At 40.9% G+C, this 17,998-nt stretch overlaps 1 protein-coding gene across 1 annotated transcript in view; it reads right to left on the minus strand.

Moving 5' to 3' along the window:
- LOC308461606 (serine protease 33-like) overlaps positions 1 to 17,998 on the minus strand; it is a 326,492-nt gene that overhangs the window by 86,292 nt on the left and 222,202 nt on the right. The window lies entirely within an intron of this gene.

The following is a 17,998-nucleotide window of genomic DNA, read 5'->3' on the forward strand; positions in this document are numbered from 1 at the left end:
ATACTAGTTTATGATGAACATTTGTAACTGTTGATTTCATTTATATTATGCTAGTTTAAAAAATACCTTCTTTTTAAGCTTGAATTTTATTTACAATGTTGATATATATATGTTATATTTTATGTAAAATGAGTAGAGGTTTTATTTACAATTAAGAGGCATACAATATGTCTCTCTCCTGGCCTGTGTCTCATATCTTCATTATTTATTACTAGAGACAGTCAATATGCACTAAGGCTTCAATGCTAATTCTGTCTGATCAGAAGTAAGTCCCATTGACCTCAAGGGGACTTATTCCCAGGTAAATGAAATTAGGATAGCCCCTTTGAACCACTTCCTTTGCTCCTCATTTTTCTTTCCTTATGGAAATAAGTGGTCTCTTTTGTTACCTGTGTATTTCATCTGTGCTCCTCAGTTAAAGCGTGAGGCGCAATGAAAGGAGAACCATCTGGATTTGACTATTCATTTTGATCACCAACCCCACCTGATTGGTGGTTGGCATCACTCTTTACAGAGACAAAAACCAAAGAGGGATCAGGTAGCAAGTTTTGTGAAGTGATATTTAATATACAAACCAAACAAACCAGGATTTCAGTTTCTAGCATTTGAGAATTTGGAGGAGGGGAATTGAAATCATGTAACACCTATCTTCTTTTTTTATACCATGCAAAGTTATAAAGAACTATGGTGGATCAGATCAAAAGCCCATCTAGTCCAGTTCAACCACAAAAATGACCCTTCCCACTGTAATGTAGCTGAGAAATAGGAATAGCCGACATCCCACCATGGCCACACCAGGCCACAGCCTCCACTCCCCACAATTCTGGAAATAACAGGCACTATCAGATTTAGCCTCTCCCCAGACGACAAGTCAAGTGCATGGCACCTTGGGGTCATTTGCAACCCTCTGTGAGTTTGCAGTCTCTATCCACAGTGAGAAGCCTTGTCCAGTCATGGTGCACAGTCAGATCTTTGGCTGTGTTATATGTGTTAGAGTCTTTGTAAGCTGCTTAGGTTTGATTTACACTTAAACAATATACAATTTCTGTTAAATAAATTATTAAAACACTCCTTGACTGATAATTGGTGCTCTCCCAACATGTATCCCATAGCTCGGTTGTTCTTTGCTAGAGACAACCAATATGCACTACAGCTGCAATTCTTATTGCCGACCTACTCACAGTGCCCCCCGGCGGTGAAAGGCAGTACCAACAACAGGTGTAAACAAACTGCACATGACAACATTCTGGGATTTAAAATTAGCCACAGCTTTTATTGATTACAAATGTAGGTAGGCTTTGGTCCAGGCATTAGGCGCTTATCCATTTTCCAGCTACCAGGTGGACGCTTGAGCAGGGTTGTGTCTGGCATAGGAACTGGGGGGGGCAGAGCAAGCATGTTTTCTCCTACTCTGGAGGGTAGGACACGAACCAATGCCTTCAAGTTACAAGAAAGGGGATTCTGACTACACATCAGGCATAACTCTCTGACAGTAAGTGTTGTTACACAGCAGAATGGGCTCGCTTGGGAGATGGTGGACTGTCAGGAGCGGGTGTCAAGAATAAATCACACAAAGTGAAGTTAACTCCTTATTAGAAGAAATAAGGTCTGCTCAGAAGTGCCATGCCTAATGAGCACAGCAACTCTTCTCGTTAGGTCTCTGCTCCTCCCCCTTTATATCTCTTCTGCTCCAAGGAGATGGGGGGGGGACTTCTTGCAGCAGGAGGGGAAGACACCTGGCTTCTTCACCAGCCAAACTTATTTCTGCTGTTTTGCCTTCCTCCTCTCCTGCTTCAGCTTCTGATCCTGATTCTGGACTTCTCTCTGCCACCAACTCTCATTGCTCACTAAACCCTGTTACTTCTTCCACTTCTGACACCTCCTCCTCCCAGTCTCCTCCCTCTTTTTGTCCTTTTAATTAAAAGCTAAAGGTTGTCTTTTAGCTCACTGAATATTTTTTCTTAAAACTAAATGTGGTTTGCATGTTGAAATCTGTAAAACTATGCCTAGTTAATAAATCCAGAATTCAATGGACAGCTCTCTGTGTGTGTGTCAAATCACAGATGTGAACCATTGGCTAATTCCTACATGCTACATATACCACTTTAAATTTTGGAGTCTCCTTTGGCTACAGGGACTGTTATGATAAGTTCCTACCTTCAAAATTCCCCTCTCCACCACTGTTTCCATATAATCTAACAAAGGGGGGGGGGTAAAATGAGAGTTGTAAATATTCTCCAGCAATTCTACAGGGAACCCAGCATTTTGTCTTAATAATTACCTTCCTGTTTGATGATCAAAAGGTCTGTAATTAATTCTGCTGCTTCACAAATCCTTGGTGTACTTTCAGTGGAATTGGAAAAACACAAAACAAAGCTGTTGGAGGATGTTATAAATATAGCCATGATCATGAAAAAATGGTATGGGGTACATTACTTTGATCCTGGATGTCCTAGATTCCCACTTCTCCCAAAACTAGACTACCTCTCAGGTTAGACAGTTGTAATGTAATATAATATGATGACAGTGCTGTTGAAGAGATTAGATGAATATGTGGTTGAAGGTAGATGTGCCCTTATATGGAAGATGGTCTTTTTTACTGTCTTGCTGCTAGCAATATTTACTCCAAAGGTATGTCAGGTCCACATAGAAGAGTGCAGGATTCAGTTTACACATCAGCCACTTCATAAGTATCATCAGTCAGGAGATTTTATAATTGGTGGCATTGCTTCTCATGGAGGCTTCCTCTCCAATTCAGTAACCTTCACTGAACAAGTCCCACCAGAGTTGTCCGAAGAGCTTGTGTAAGAACTTCTTCTTCTTCTTCTTCTTCTTCTTCTTCTTCTTCTTCTTCTTCTTATTATTATTATTATTATTATACTTCTATTTATTTTGTTACTGGAATGAACAGACCTAGAACAGCAGCCTCAGAACACCTGCTGAGGCTGCAAACCTATACACACTTATGTGAGAATAACTCCCTTCAAATCCATTTCTGACTGAAGATACAGGGGACTATACTGTTAAATTAAGGCAATTAATAGAATACTTAACAGGGAAAAGTCCTGTTGCTCCACAGGGGAATGAATAACACTTTATTGGGAGGAATGTATAATTATGTGCCTGCAATTTGTGTACCTTTGAGTAGTTCATTCTTATAATCTTTCTGCAACAAGTAGAATTAATAGGAAAGCTTCTTTTCTGAAGTAGAAATCTCATTCTTCTATTTTATGGTCCTTGTGAAGGCCACATAACACTGAAATGATTAACTTCTGAGTTTAAATGTAAAGGACATACCAGTATGAAATATCATTTTGATAAAGATTGCAACTCTTGTTCTAGGGTGATGCCTAAGTGTTACCAGCACATCCTAGCCTTAGCATTTGCAGTAAAGGAGATCAACGAAAACTCTCACATCTTACCCAACTACACCTTGGGCTTCCACATCTATGACAGCAATGATAATGCAAGGAAGACCTATCATGCCACAATGCTGCTTTTATCCACACTGGAGAAATTTGTCCCCAACTATATATGTGATATCCAGAATAATCTGACAGCTGTCATTGGGGGACTTGACACTGAGATCTCCCTTCATGTGGCAACCATCTCACATATCTATAAGATTCCACAGGTAGAACACTTCTGCGTGAAAATCCAATACTCTTTCCATACATCTTTTATTCTTTGAGATTTTATTTTGTGCATTGGAAGCAAAATGGATGCATTAGGAATAATCTGATCAAACATTGTTATTTCATTCTTATACCCAGATTAAGAAAAGCCCTCCTTTAAGTTCATAAATGAGGGAAGAAAATGGGATTGGGAACAGGAAGTTTGTAAAATATAATTGGTATTCAGAACTAGGCAAACTCAGATTGCTAGTTGGTCTTTAAAATAAGACAGGTTTTGATGTTCATTGTTTGTGACAAACAGCTCCCAGTTGCACAAATCACATTTTAAGGAAGCTGATTGAAAGGTTTGATGTGCAACAATTGCAAGTACTGTTCCATAAAACCAATTATCTTGTCCAATTTCAATCTGGGTTCAGGTCAGGTTATGGAACTGAATCATCTTCGGTTGTCCTGATGGATGATGTTGATAGGAGAATGTGACTGACTTGATTTCTCAATGAGCTTTCATACAATTAACAATATGGTCCTTCTGAATCAACTTAGTTAATTGGGATTGTAGGCACTAGTTGTGATCCTATCTGCAGGGTTGCTTTCAGAGAAAAACATTGGGCAATTATCTTTCAGTCCCATGGCAGTTGTGCTGTAAGGGGTGCCACAGGGCATCATCAAATGCCACATGTCATTTAACACCTCTATGAAGCCATTGAGTGTGGTCATTAGAAGATTTAGACTGGAAGTCATCAGTACGCTATTTCACTGCAATATTAAATCACTAGATATTGTGCAAGCCTGGACTCAATGGTGCGCTACATGAGGGCTAACGAACTGATTCTGAATCCTAGCAAGATGGAGGCACCTTGGGGAAGGGTCCCCAAGTCCATTTAATTGATCTATTGCCTGCCTTGGTTCAGTTTATTTTTCCCCTGAAGGAGCATTAAATATTAGGCAAAAACAGTCCCTGTTGCTGTTTCAGTGCCTAAGGCGATCCTCTTCACACAAACCTTTTCAGTGGATGTTACGCAGCCTGCATCTGTATTGGAATTGTTTTTAGAACTTTTTTTAGGTGTTTTACTGTTTCTGGGTTTTGTATCCTAGGCTCTTTTGGGGGGAAAGTAGAGAGATAAATTATTTTTGATATTAAAATTTATATAAGTAGTCATGGATTTGAAAATTTACACCACCTCTGCAGTGTCACAGACCATGTTCCCATAAGCATCTTCAGCATTCAGAATTTTTATGCTCCAAGTTAATGTGTTTTGTTTGCATGTTTTTCATGTTGAATACCTTTTAATAATCACTCGTGTATCTTCTGAATAAATTCTGCATTTCTGGGTTGATTCCAGTCCCAGACTGAACATACGTAGGTCAAGGAATGAACCCCACATTATAAAATGTACCGTAATTTCCCCTGACATAACCCATCAAAAATAGGGTAACTTAGATACATGTGAGATCAAAATCAGTCAGGATAACAACTACATAAATAGAAATTGCATGATTAGCTTTCTAGGTAAATATGATAAACATTTTTATGTAATTTGCAGTTGTGGCAGCTAATCTGGATCAGTTCCTTGGTTTGAAGGGTAGGGAGGCTTTAACTCCTTGCACATACAAATCCACTATGGTCCCAATCCAAACTTGGGATCTTGCTTTGCTTTGAAATAATTGTTTTTTCCCAATGCAAGATTTTGGTGTGCATTAATTTTGGAATGGGAACACAATGCAATGATAGGGTTAAACACCCCCTACCAATTATATGCCACTTTTCTGATCCAGATCTCCTCCTACCCATCCAAATATGTAATTTGCATTTTAAAAACTACTGAGATGGCGGGGTTGCAGATGCCAAGAATGCACTTCTAATATATCTCTCCAGCTGCCCTGATTTCATATGTGTAACATGGAGGGGAGTGGTGATAGGAAGCGAGAAGGAGAAAAATGAAGGACACAAAGAGATTTGTTTGGGGAGTTGCCCAACACACATTTGACTCCAGCTCTACTAAATTTTAGCTTCAGCTTCACTGGCATGTGGCAACCACCAGATTTCGCCTGAAAAAAATGAAGCCCACATCAGAAAAGCGTCAGCACCCCTTAAATAGCAAAGCTCGCATTTTATTTGCAGTAAGAAAGGTTCCCAACCTGAGTTATGAAGAAAGGGGTATAAAGTGAGAGTGCATCTGTATAAATTCTGTTGTGTGTATTGACGGGGGGGGGGGGATAAATTGCAGATTGAGACCAGATTGAAATTTTACCAGCATTATCTCTATTCACTGAAATTTAAACCCAGTTACTCACTTGTTAATCTCCAAGAGATTAACTAAATTGGATATCAGACTAGAAAACAGTTCCAGAAATAATGTGTGTGTGTGGCTGTAAATAGTTGAATCTGCTGTAAAATGATAACATCTATATCACCTTTCTCTGATCTCTTTTTAGCTCACATATGGGCCTGCTCCAGTGATGAGTGATAAAATCCCAGGATATTCCTTCTACCAGATGGCCCCCCAGGAACACCAACAGTTTGCAGGGATCCTCTCTTTGCTTCTACATTTCAAATGGACATGGGTTGGGGTTGTTGTGATGGATAATGACAATGGAGAAAGATTTGTTCAAACTGTACTCCCAATGTTTACAAAAAGTGGTATCTGCTTTGCTTTTGTAGGAAGAATCCCAAAAGTTACTTTTGTCAGTAACTCAGATAATATTCTCGAACAAGGGGGGAAAGTGCATGATGAAATAATGGCTAGTAAAGCTAATGTTGTGGTGCTCTATGGAGAATCTTACTCAATGGCATTTTTTAGGTGGATTCCATATCTAAAGGGCATTACACAAGTGACTATGAGTGTAAAAGGAAAAGTATGGATAACAACAGCCCAGATGATGTTCATTGCATATAGCATTCAAAGGAATTTGAATTTAGATATGTTCCATGGCACTTTATCTTTTGCAATTCATTTGAATGACGTAGAAGGATTTCAGCAATATGTCAAGAGCCGAAATCCATCCATTAGAGATGGAGATGGTTTTATCAGGGACTTCTGGCAACAGGCCTTTGGCTGTGAATTCCTAGATTCCATGGATAATAAAATGGAGGGGGATATTTGCACTGGGGAAGAAAAGCTGGAGAGCCTTCCTGGGGACTTATTTGAAATGAGCATGACAGGTCACAGCTATAGTATCTACAATGCTGTTTATGCTGTGGCCCATGCTTTACATGTGATGTCTGCAGGTAGGCTTAGACACAGAGGACTTGTGCACAAAAGGAAACAGAAGAATTGGAGCCAACAGTTCTGGAAGGTAAGGAGTTGAACCATAGGAGCCAACTCCTAGGGGCTGTGGGGTTTTGGTCCCCACAATAAAATATTTGAAGGGACTGGGCCCCCGCAAAGTTTATGAGCATTCTCATTCAAATGGTGTGTGTGCACTGCGTCATGAGATTGATTATGTGGGGTGGGGCTTACCTGGGTCCCCAAAATATTTTATTCAAGTAGGCACTCCTGAGTTGAAGAGTCTCAAGTGGCAGAAATTGGGTCTTACTTCCTTCCAACATCTGGGCTACCTCAATGTTGCAGACCTGGTCTTTGCTGCTTAGCTTCACAGCTTTCTTTGTGTGTATCAAGAAGAGGAAACCAGTGCTGGATTTATACTTTGTAGGCAGGGCAGGAGGAATTGAAGTTAAAGGTGGCCTAGTTGATTCATGATATATTGTGATACTTCCAAATTCTGGACATTTGTGGCACCTGTTGAAGAGAGAGGTTTGGAAGAGAGATTCTTACTGCCTCGTAGCAGAGTTAGCACAATGCCAATTGTTCCAAGCACATTAAACTTGGTTAGATTTACATCTCTCCTCATCCACCTTTAAACAAATGTTCCCCACAAAAATACTTAGACCAGAATAAATTACAGACACTTAGCTTTCCAAATACAGTAAGTGAATATTTTGCTCAGAGTTTCAGAAGTTACAGTAAGCAAGTCTCCATCTGCAGGCAGTAAAACAAAGATTTTGTAAAATAAATAAATAAATCCTAATGACATAAAAAGTGCTTGGTTTCCTTACAAAAAGAATCAGCAAGTAACACCACTCCTGACTAGCAAAAAGAGAAAGAAAAAAATTGTTGTCTCAGCTTTTGGCTCTGAGGCCACCCCACTTCTGACTCAGAGTTTGACCACACTTCTGTTTGCCTCACTACTTTCCCCCAGGTAAACTCATGGTTTACTGCTGAATCAGAGGCATGGAATAAGCGGAAGTGAGGACAAGCCCTCTCTCAACATCCACCATTAGTTTGGGACTTTGCTCATTCTTAGATGATGCCTTAATGTTTTCCTTTGTGTCAATATCCCTTCAGAGCAACAGGTTTACCATCCTTACGTTTGATCATTGTATGAAAGATCAAAGTGCAGTCTTCTATGAATGCCTCCTTTCATCTTCTTTCTGTCTAGCTCCACTACTTTCTGAGAAGTGTCTCCTTTAACAACACTGCAGGGGATGAGGTCTCCTTCAGTGAAAATGGTGAGGTAGTATTTGGCTTGGACGTTATCAACTGGATTATTTCATCCAACCACTCCCTTACTAGAGTGAGGGTTGGAAGGATGGATTCACAGGCTCCTCCAGACAAAGCATTTACCATTGATGAAGATGCCATAATGTGGCACAGCTGGTTTAACCAGGTAGGGCCCTTGTGTGAGCTATTTTGAAGAATTCTAATTCTAAATGAGCACTTGATCACACACACACACACACATCTATGAAAAGCTGGTTTTTCATTGAAAGAAGGTTAATGTCTATCAATGTGTTTGTATTGATACAAAAAGGTTGGCCAATCACAGGTTCATATGGAGAAAGGCAGTCCTTGAGGAATTGCAGTCCTGAGGTGTTTCAGAGTTATATGTGTACAATTATATTGTGGTTGCTTTCTTGTACTGTAGTTTGTGACCTTGATCATATAGAATACTGCCCAAACACCTCAATATCAGTCCCCAAAAGTAGTTTCTATAAGTGTTCACTGTGTGGCAATGCTTTGTCTAGTTGAAGTGAATACATTTGTGATATTATCAGCACTTTCTCCTAATGCCCAATTAAAGTTGCTTTATCAATGTCTGGTACATCATACCAGGTAATTCCCCATAGAAAATGACCTACAACCAGAAGGATTCCTGAATTAATCATTGTTCTCTTATCATTATTCTGCTCTTTATGTATTAGACTCAGCCTCATTCTGTATGTACTGTGAGTTGTCAACCTGGATCTAGCAAGAAAATGAAGGAGGGGGAGCCATTTTGCTGCTACAATTGCATCCCATGTCCAGAGGGGAAGATTTCAAACAAAGAGGGTAAGAGTTAATTGTACTTAGTTTCCTTTGAAATATATGGTAAGAGGAGTGATTATTGTAAACTGTGAGGAAAAATAATTTGCTTTGAGATAACAGTCACTGCTGAGGAAGCTCAGAACTATGATCCTATGGAGGATGCCTTAAGTAGGATTGAGAGGCTAATAATAACCAGGTTATTGAAAATATCCAGTATGGTAAAGGTACTTTTGGATCAACCAATAACTGTTGATATTGTTCAGCAGCTTATGGCTGAACAATTAAAAATGATCAAATAATATTTGATGAAGATGAAGAAAATAAAGAAAATGAGCCAGATTATGAACCACAGAAATACAACATAGAAAATGGAAACAGGGAATAAACAGAGGGCCCAGATCAAATTGATGAAAAGTTGGCAGGACTGGATCAAGAAATAATCAAATTGATAGACGCAGACCGTCACATGGAAATGAAAATGACCTCCATACAAGGATTCCTGTGTGGGATAAGAGTTAAGATATACCTCTGAGAGAGGAATTTGTATATATTTTTTCCTTTTTTATGTTTTTAGTTTTGTTTAGTTAGTTTTTTATTGTAATGTATTGTGAAAATTCTCAATAAAACTTTCCAAAATAAGAGAAAAGGAATAAATGGTATTGAAATTAAGTTGTGTCTGACAAATTGTTCTCAAATACATTTAAGCCTATTTAAATTACCGTAGTCTGGATCAAACACAAAGGCTACTGAATTATAATGCAAAATGGCTTGTAATCCAGAGGAATATGCACATCAAATTATGCAACTCCAAGTGCTAATTTTTTAATTTTAAGTTATCGAATGATTATTGAAACAGCTAGTGCAGTTTCCTAGAGAATAACATTACTACCACATTTAGCATAAGTTTTTGATCCCAGATAGCTTATGACATCATTTCCATTGCTGCATTCCTCACCCCAGTCAGATGCTACTTTAGATCCATGTAAAACTTAAGCCGTCATACTCAAACCTACACACCACATTGACTGTATAATCTTATTTCAAAGGATCTGTGTAAGGAGAGCAGTCACAGCATGCTGTTGAAATTGATGACAAGTATATTAGCTCAGATAATCAAGTCACATCCTTTCCCCCCAGATATGAATGACTGCAATAAATGCTCAGATGAAAACTATCCTAGTGAGAACCAGGATGTGTGTATTCCCAAGGACATAAACTTCTTGTCCTATGCAGAACCTTTGGGCATCAGTTTAGCCTTCCTGGCTCTTTTCTTTGCTTTGATCACAGCACTGGTATTGCTAACATTTCTGAAGAACCACAACACACCCATTGTCAAAGCCAACAACCGAATCCTCACCTACATTCTCCTCATCAACCTTCTGTTCTGCTTCTTTTGTGCATTATTGTTCATTGGCCAACCTAAGAATGTGACTTGTCTCCTTCGGCAAACTGCTTTTGGAATCATCTTCTCTGTTGCTCTTTCCAGTGTGCTGGCAAAAACCATCACTGTGGTTCTGGCTTTCATCACCACCAAACCAGGATCCAGAATGAGGAAGTGGGTGGGGAAAAGACTGACCAGTTCTATTGTTTTTTCATGCTCCCTTCTTCAAATAGGCATATGTATTGTGTGGCTGGCAACATCTCCCCCATTCCCAGACGCTGACATGCACTCGGTGACTGAACTAATTATACTAGAATGTAATGAGGGGTCTGTGACTATGTTTTACTGTGTTCTTGGCTACATGGGCTTCCTGGCAATTGTGAGTTTCATTGTGGCTTTTCTTGCCAGAAAGTTACCTGACAGCTTCAATGAAGCAAAGTTCATCACTTTCAGCATGTTGATCTTTTGCAGTGTTTGGTTATCTTTTATTCCATCCTACCTGAGTGCCAAGGGGAAATACATGGTTGCTGTGGAGATCTTCTCTATCTTAGCCTCTGGTGCTGGATTGCTGAGTTGCATCTTTTCCCCCAAATGCTATATTATTTTGTTGAGACCTGAGCTAAATAACAGAAAACAACTAATAAGAATTAAAAAATGAAGAAATATGTATTTGATATAGCTTATAATCAATACTCATGTACTCATGCGCAAGCAAGTGCATGCATGCATATGAAATTGACTATTTGTAAACAATAATAATAATAATTTCTCGGCAGTTGTCTTATGTTAGTCTTACCTACAGGTTTCCAAAACACCCCACAGCTTTCCAGCAGAAAACCCACTGTTTTGCACTAAATCGGAACAGCAATCTGCAGGAAACTCAGGCTTTCCCAGGATAAAGAAGCAGGGCAGACAGAAGTGTGGATGAGCCCACAAACAGTAAAAATATGCGCGCGCGCACACACACACACACACACACACACACCCATAACTCACTGCCTTCCAAAGGCCTATAGAAACAGAAATGTTCTGGCCTTCTGCCTAACAACAAACAGTGATAGCGACAGGCATGCTTCCCAACATGCATTCCATAAAAAGAGATCTATCACTGAGAAAGCCCACACTCATATTGCCATCCTCTGTATTTTCCTCAGGAGACACATGGAGAAAGGCCTCTGGTTATAAATCATACGATCAAAGAAATTCTTGAGGTACTGGGGCCCTGAGCCATGTAAGGCTTTATAGCTCCAAAACACCACTTTGAAATGAGCTGTCTCTCTTTCAACAAAGATTCCCATGCAGGGTGGCCAAGGTAGTTTCTGTGCCTAGAGAGCCAGTGTGGTGTAGTGGTTAAGAGTGGTAGTCTTGTAATCTGGGGAACCGGGTTCGCGTCTCCGCTCCTCCACATGCAGCTGCTGGGTGACCTTGGGCCAGTCACACTTCTTTGAAGTCTCTCAGCCCCACTCACCTCACAGAGTGTTTGTTGTGGGGGAGGAAGGGAAAGGAGAATGTTAGCCGCTTTGAGACTCCTTAAAGGGAGTGAAAGGCGGGATATCAAATCCAAACTCTTCGTCTTCTTCTTCTAAAGTGAACCTAAACCCTGACTGAAATGGATTTTAAAAATTGATCTCATCCAAGAAAGCCTGGATCTAGACAGCAACCACCTTCATGGGAACTTTGCCTCTGGAAAGAGATTGGAAAGACTGGAAAGAAAAGAAAAAATGTAAGGACCTAGAGGAGGAGATCAGAATACTACCATAAACACAGCAGAAAATGGAAACAGCAGGAAATAGAATCTGACCATACAGAACTGGGCATGAATTAAAGGATATATAATGAGGGGAAATATGGAATATTAATCCAATATGTGATCACAGTGGAGAAATTTTAACATGGATATGGATGGAAGAATTTATTATTACTCAATGCATAGGAATAGTGATAGGAATTAATGGAGGTAAAGTTAATTACTAATTGTCAGGGCTGCCTCAGGTCTCAGCTCACAAAAGACCAACGCCAAGTTCTTCTTATATACAAGGATGTTTATTGCAGTTCATTATCGGTTCCACAACCGAGGCGTGCAGCCCCACGTCTGTTACGCTTAGACCGCTGGAGTCCCCTCTGAATCAGTCCCTCCCCTGCACCAGTTTAATAAGCCTACGCTGCTCCACCTCTTCCTTTCTTTCCTTTTCCGCAGGGTCTTCCTGCCCGCTGGGGTTTCGCCCCTCCTGGATTCCCCTGCCGTGGAATCCCCAGACTGCTCTCCCTCCCTCCTGCGGGCTTTGGGACTTGGCTCCTCCTCCGGGCTCCCTGTTCTTCCGCGCGCCTCCACATTTGAACTTGGCGCGCGCGCCCAACCTCTAACCTTCCTTTTGACAGTTACACTACTCCCTTCACTACTCCCCTCCCCTTCCGGGAGGGTGGCTTGCTCCGACCCCCCTTCCCTTTCTGCTGCCGGAGCTGCTTCTCCTGATACACTGGAACCTCCTCCCCCTTCGCTGCACTCTGGCGGGGAGCCTGGTCCAGACGCCCAGCTGCCACTTTGGGATCCCCCACTGGCCCCCTGCTCCTGACATGTCCCCCCTGGGGCTCCCCTTGCCTTGACCACCGGCGCCCCCTTCTGGGAATCCTCTGATTCGCTGGAAAGTCTCATGGAATGCCTTGAGTCATTGTCATCCTCTTCCTCGCTGTCCTGCGATTCATCCCCATCGCTCTCCATCTCCTGCCTCCCCTGTGCCTCTGTCCCTGAACCCCTGACACTAATAATAATAACAAATTGGGAATTCCTCTTGGACTTTTCATGGGGAAGATAAATAAATTACTCTGAGACACTTTGACTTCAAAGAAATATTGTCTAACAGAAAGTGGTGAAGATGAATGTTAACATGGACTGAATGTTTCAAATAATCCTTTTTTAATGTAACCAGAAGATGGAAAATTAGAAACTATCTTTTGTGTTTCTTTCCCTTTTGTCTTTTTCCTTTTCTTTATCTTCTTATTCTCTCGTTCTTTCCTTTCTCCTTCTTTCTTTCTTTTTCTTTCTTTCTTTCTTTCTTTTCATTTTTATTTTGAAGTCCTATGTTTAGGATCTTTGTTAAAGTTCAGGGATTAAGTAGTCGTGGGAATGATGGATGGTTGATGGAGGACCTTGGGTGGGTCCTCCACAGTGAGAGGCTAGGAAGGAAAAGGATGATTCCTGGGAGCGACTGCTACCCTCTTAGCTGGTGGGGGCTGAGAATCGCCTCTAGGAGAGGACTCTGTATTCTACTTGTTTTGCTTGTTATTTTTGTAGCTGTTATCTTCTGTATTGTGAAAAACTTTAATAAAATTATAGATAGATATTGATTGTATTCTTTGTGGCTGTTTCTTGTGTACTGAGAGAAAACCCATCACAGTAGTTTTTGCATTCATGGCCACCAGGATTCAGAATGAGGAACTGGGTGGGGGAAAGACTAGCTAACTCCATTGTTCTTTTTTTGCTCTGTTATTCAAGCAGGCATTTGTACTGTTTGGCTGGCAACCTCTCCCCCATTCCCAGATGCTTACAGGCATCCAATGACTGAAGAAATGGTCTTTGAATGTAATGAGGGGTCTTTGACTCTAGTTTACTCTGTTCTTAGCTACATTGGCTTCTTGGACATTGTCAATTTTCTTGTGATGTTCAGGTTAAGTGCCAAGGTAAGTGTCAATTTATTCTGAATTTTTAATTGTAATAAAATCAAATGAGTCACACATTGGAAATACCTGTCCTGGGATAGTGTCTAGTATCCAAAAGTGGGTGGGTGTGGGTGTTTCAGTCCAAAGGAGAATAATGTCATTATGGCTATTTTCCTCAGCTTGAAAATTCCAACCAATGGGAACTTTCACCAGCAATTTCACTGTGGGCACAAATTCACCTCCTTGGTGTCCCATGGGGCTAAAGGCTTTTATGGAAAATAAGTATCACCTTGGATTTTGACCACATTTGACAGCAATCTGAGTGCAAAATGGATATTCAATCTAGGCTCTTTATTTAGAGGCTCTGAAAAAACTGCTGCAGAGGCAAATGGCATGTAACTCACATACATACACACACATATATAAATAAAGCAATAACCTCTCTTAAATATATAGTGCCGTGATAAAGCAATAAAATATTGGTGTGTCATCCTTTTAAAGTTCTTTCTTTCAAATTGTTAACACAAAATCTTGTTTTGTGCTTCACTCTCAGTACTAAAACCAATTCTCTTTCAGTTGCTTCAGTTCTGGAGCAATCTTCCTAAAATGGCTTCCTGTGGTAATATCTCCATAAAGAAAAGGAAACATGCATAGCCTTTGTAACAGAGCCACACTCATACTCTGTTTCTGAACTTCTTTTCTTAGTCATTCCAAAACCTACTGCCCCTTGTTTTCTAACTCAGTAAAAGAAAAAACATCTCTTCAGAATATGTGACAAACACATTTTCTTTAGTGATTCCACAGGGCAATTCTAGCTTTGGCAATAATTACCTTGATTATCAACATAACTGTATTTAATTCTGAAGCTTCTCAAAACCCCAAAGCCAGTAGCCATTTAGAGCTAGGGAGGGGGGCTGGGAACAGGTGATGAGTCTGCGTACTTCACATTATATAAAATAAGAATCAGATCTATCAGACTAAGTTCTTGCAATTTTCAAATCTTGAATCTACCATTCAAGTCAGATAGACGTAATTATGGAGAGTCTAATGACAGTGCTTATTTGCTAAAGAAAAGTATTGCTAAAGAAAATAGGGGGGAACTGTAGAGTCAAGATTTCTGCTCACTTTTGTGATGACAGTTGCAGTGTTCTTGCAGCTGATACTTCTTCCTCATGTGGTATGTGACATTCACAGTGTTCAATGCAGGGACCGTAATCCCCACCCGCCACCTCAAAAGTATCATAAGTCTGGAAGCCTTATCCTTGGTGGCATTGCTTCTCAGGCTCGCTTGGTTTCCAACTCATTCATCTTCAAAGAAGAACCCCCTCCAGCTTCAACAGAAGAGCTTGTGTAAGGATTTTTTTAAAAATAATCTTGCTTTATTCCACCAGGATAATCATAATACAGTGGTACCTCAGGTTAAGAACCTAATTCGTTCTGGAGGTCTGTTCTTAACCTGAAACTGTTCTTAACCTGAGGTACCACTTTAGCTAATGGGGCCTCCTGCTGCTTCCATGCCGCCGGAGCACGATTTCTGTTCTCATCCTGAAGCAAAGTTCTTAACCTGAGGTACTATTTCTGGGTTAGCGGAGTCTGTAACCTGAAGAGTCTGTAACCCAAGGTACCACTGTATAATAAATTATTGGAGCTGCAGAACACTGTCTTGTTCCTTTGGGGTGTAGAAAATGTTAAGATGATAAAGAGAACACTGAAGAAAAGAAGCTCTCTACCCCACATGTTAAAAGAATGGTCACACTTTTCAAAGCTACCCTACTTCTTCCTTATTAATTTTCTTTGTCCTTCCACATCCACTCCTTTATTCCAGTCGTTTCTTTCTTTAACTACATAAGGGTTAACCCTTCTGATCCAGAATTCATCTCTCATTCTAGCATTGTGCCTAAGAACTACCAACACATTCTGGCCTTGGAGTACGCGGTGAAGGAAATCAATGAAAACTCACAGCTCTTACCCAATGTCACCTTGGGTTTCCACATCTATGACAGCTATTTAAGTGCAAAGTGGACCTATCATGCTACTTTGATACTTACATCAAATCTAGACAGGTTTGTTCCCAATTACAGGTGTGGTGTCCAGAATAGCCTGACAGCAGTCATTGGGGGACTGGATTCCGAAATCTCCCTTTACATTGCAACAATCTTGGATATCTATAAGATTCCACAGGTATGTTTTTAGTGGAGTATAGGATTCTACCTACTTCATTTTTCTTTCTGCTTTCATATAGATATTTATTTATGACCGTCTTGTGGTGGCTATGAAAAACATTCTTCATGAACATTCATTTCATATATAGCTTGGTTCCTGCTGATCAGATCATCTGATATCAATGAACTTTTTATCTACATACCTAGGTCCACACTCTGAGAGCCAAACTGAACCTGTGCATGTTTAACAAACAAAGTGCCTACCTGCTTGGCTATAAAATAAGGGAGGGGAGTCTGTTTTTTTCTTTATCAGATGGACTGGACTGAATCATCCAGGTGTCCTTTACCTTTACCTACTTATCACATGGGGCTCAGTTCTGATTAGACATGGATAGGACTGTATTGATAAACTATAATTTTCCCTTTCCCTCTTTCAAGGCACGGCTAACAGATTGAGGTTGAATGCTGACAAGACAGAAGTACTATTTTGGGGGGACAGGGGGAAGGTGGGTATGGAGGACTCCCTGGTCCTGAATGCGGTAACTGTGCCCCTGAAGGACCAGGGAGTCATTTTGTACTCACAGGTGTCCATGGAGGCGCAGGTCAATTCTGTATCCAGGGCTCCATATGGTACGCAGGCTATGACCCTACCTGCCTGCAGATTGTCTCGCCAGCGTGGTGCATGCTCTAGTTCTCGCCTGCTTCGACTACTGCAATGCGCTCTGTGTGGGGCTACCTTTGAAGGTGACCTGGAAAATGCAACAAATCCAGAATATGGCATCAAGACTGGTGACCACATAACACATAACATCGGTCCTGAAAGACCTACACTGGCTCCTAGTATGTTTCTGAGCACATTTAAAAGTGCTGGTGCTGACCTTTAAAGCCCCAAACCGTCTCAGCCCTGTATAGCTAAAGGAGCGTCTGCACCCCCAGCGTTCACCCCCAACACTAAGGTCCAGTGCCAAGGGCCTTCTGGTGGTTCCCTCACTGAAAGAAGTGAGGTTACAGGGAACCAGGCAGAGGCCCTCCTCAGTGGTGGCACCCACCCTGTGGAACGCCCTCCCAGCAGATGTCAAGGAAATAAACAACTACTGTACCTGTCTTTTAGAAGACATCTGAAGGAGGATGTGAGGGCAATCTGGCTGCAACATCTGTCACCCCATTGATCACCAGGGTAGAAGACATCTGAAGGCAGCCCTGTATAGGGAAGTTTTTGATGTTTGAAGTTTTATTCTGTTTAATATTCCATTGGGAGCTGCCCAGAGTGGCTGGGGAAACCCAGCCAGATGGGCAAGGTATAAATAATAAATTTGTTGTTGTTGTTGTTGTTGTTAGCTATGGCCCTTCCCCTACAATTCCCTAAAAACCAGAGGTTCCCAGAATTACGTGTGCAGGTGAGGAGGCTATTTTATCCCAGATCTCAATGGCCATAGGAAATATGCTTTTAAATTTCTGTAGTTCACCTTCTCCTCCCTATTTTTCTCAAAGCGCAGAAGAGAAAATTGTGGCACCTGAGTTTCCCCCAAAGAGCAACATTTCCAGCAAGGCAACTGTGGTTTTAAGACGCGCTTCAGAGAATCATGTGTGGCAGTGAGGAGGTTTTCTTATCCTCCACTATCAATACCCATCCCATGTAAAATGTACTTGTGAACTCTAACACCTTCCCCCGTCCCCTTCCTGGATAACCCTTTCATGCAGGTCTCTACTTTTCTCTACATCTATTCTATCACTGGAATCTAATGCAGATCTCTGTCCAACCTTGAATTCACTAGATGACCATAGGCTGCCTCTTGCTTCCTAAATATTAAATTCCTATCTCTACTATGCAAACAATGACATTCACTTATCTTGGAG

This window comes from Podarcis pityusensis (assembly GCF_964106645.2).
Source record: "Podarcis pityusensis genome assembly, chromosome: 13".
Taxonomy (NCBI): Eukaryota; Metazoa; Chordata; class Lepidosauria; order Squamata; family Lacertidae; genus Podarcis; species Podarcis pityusensis.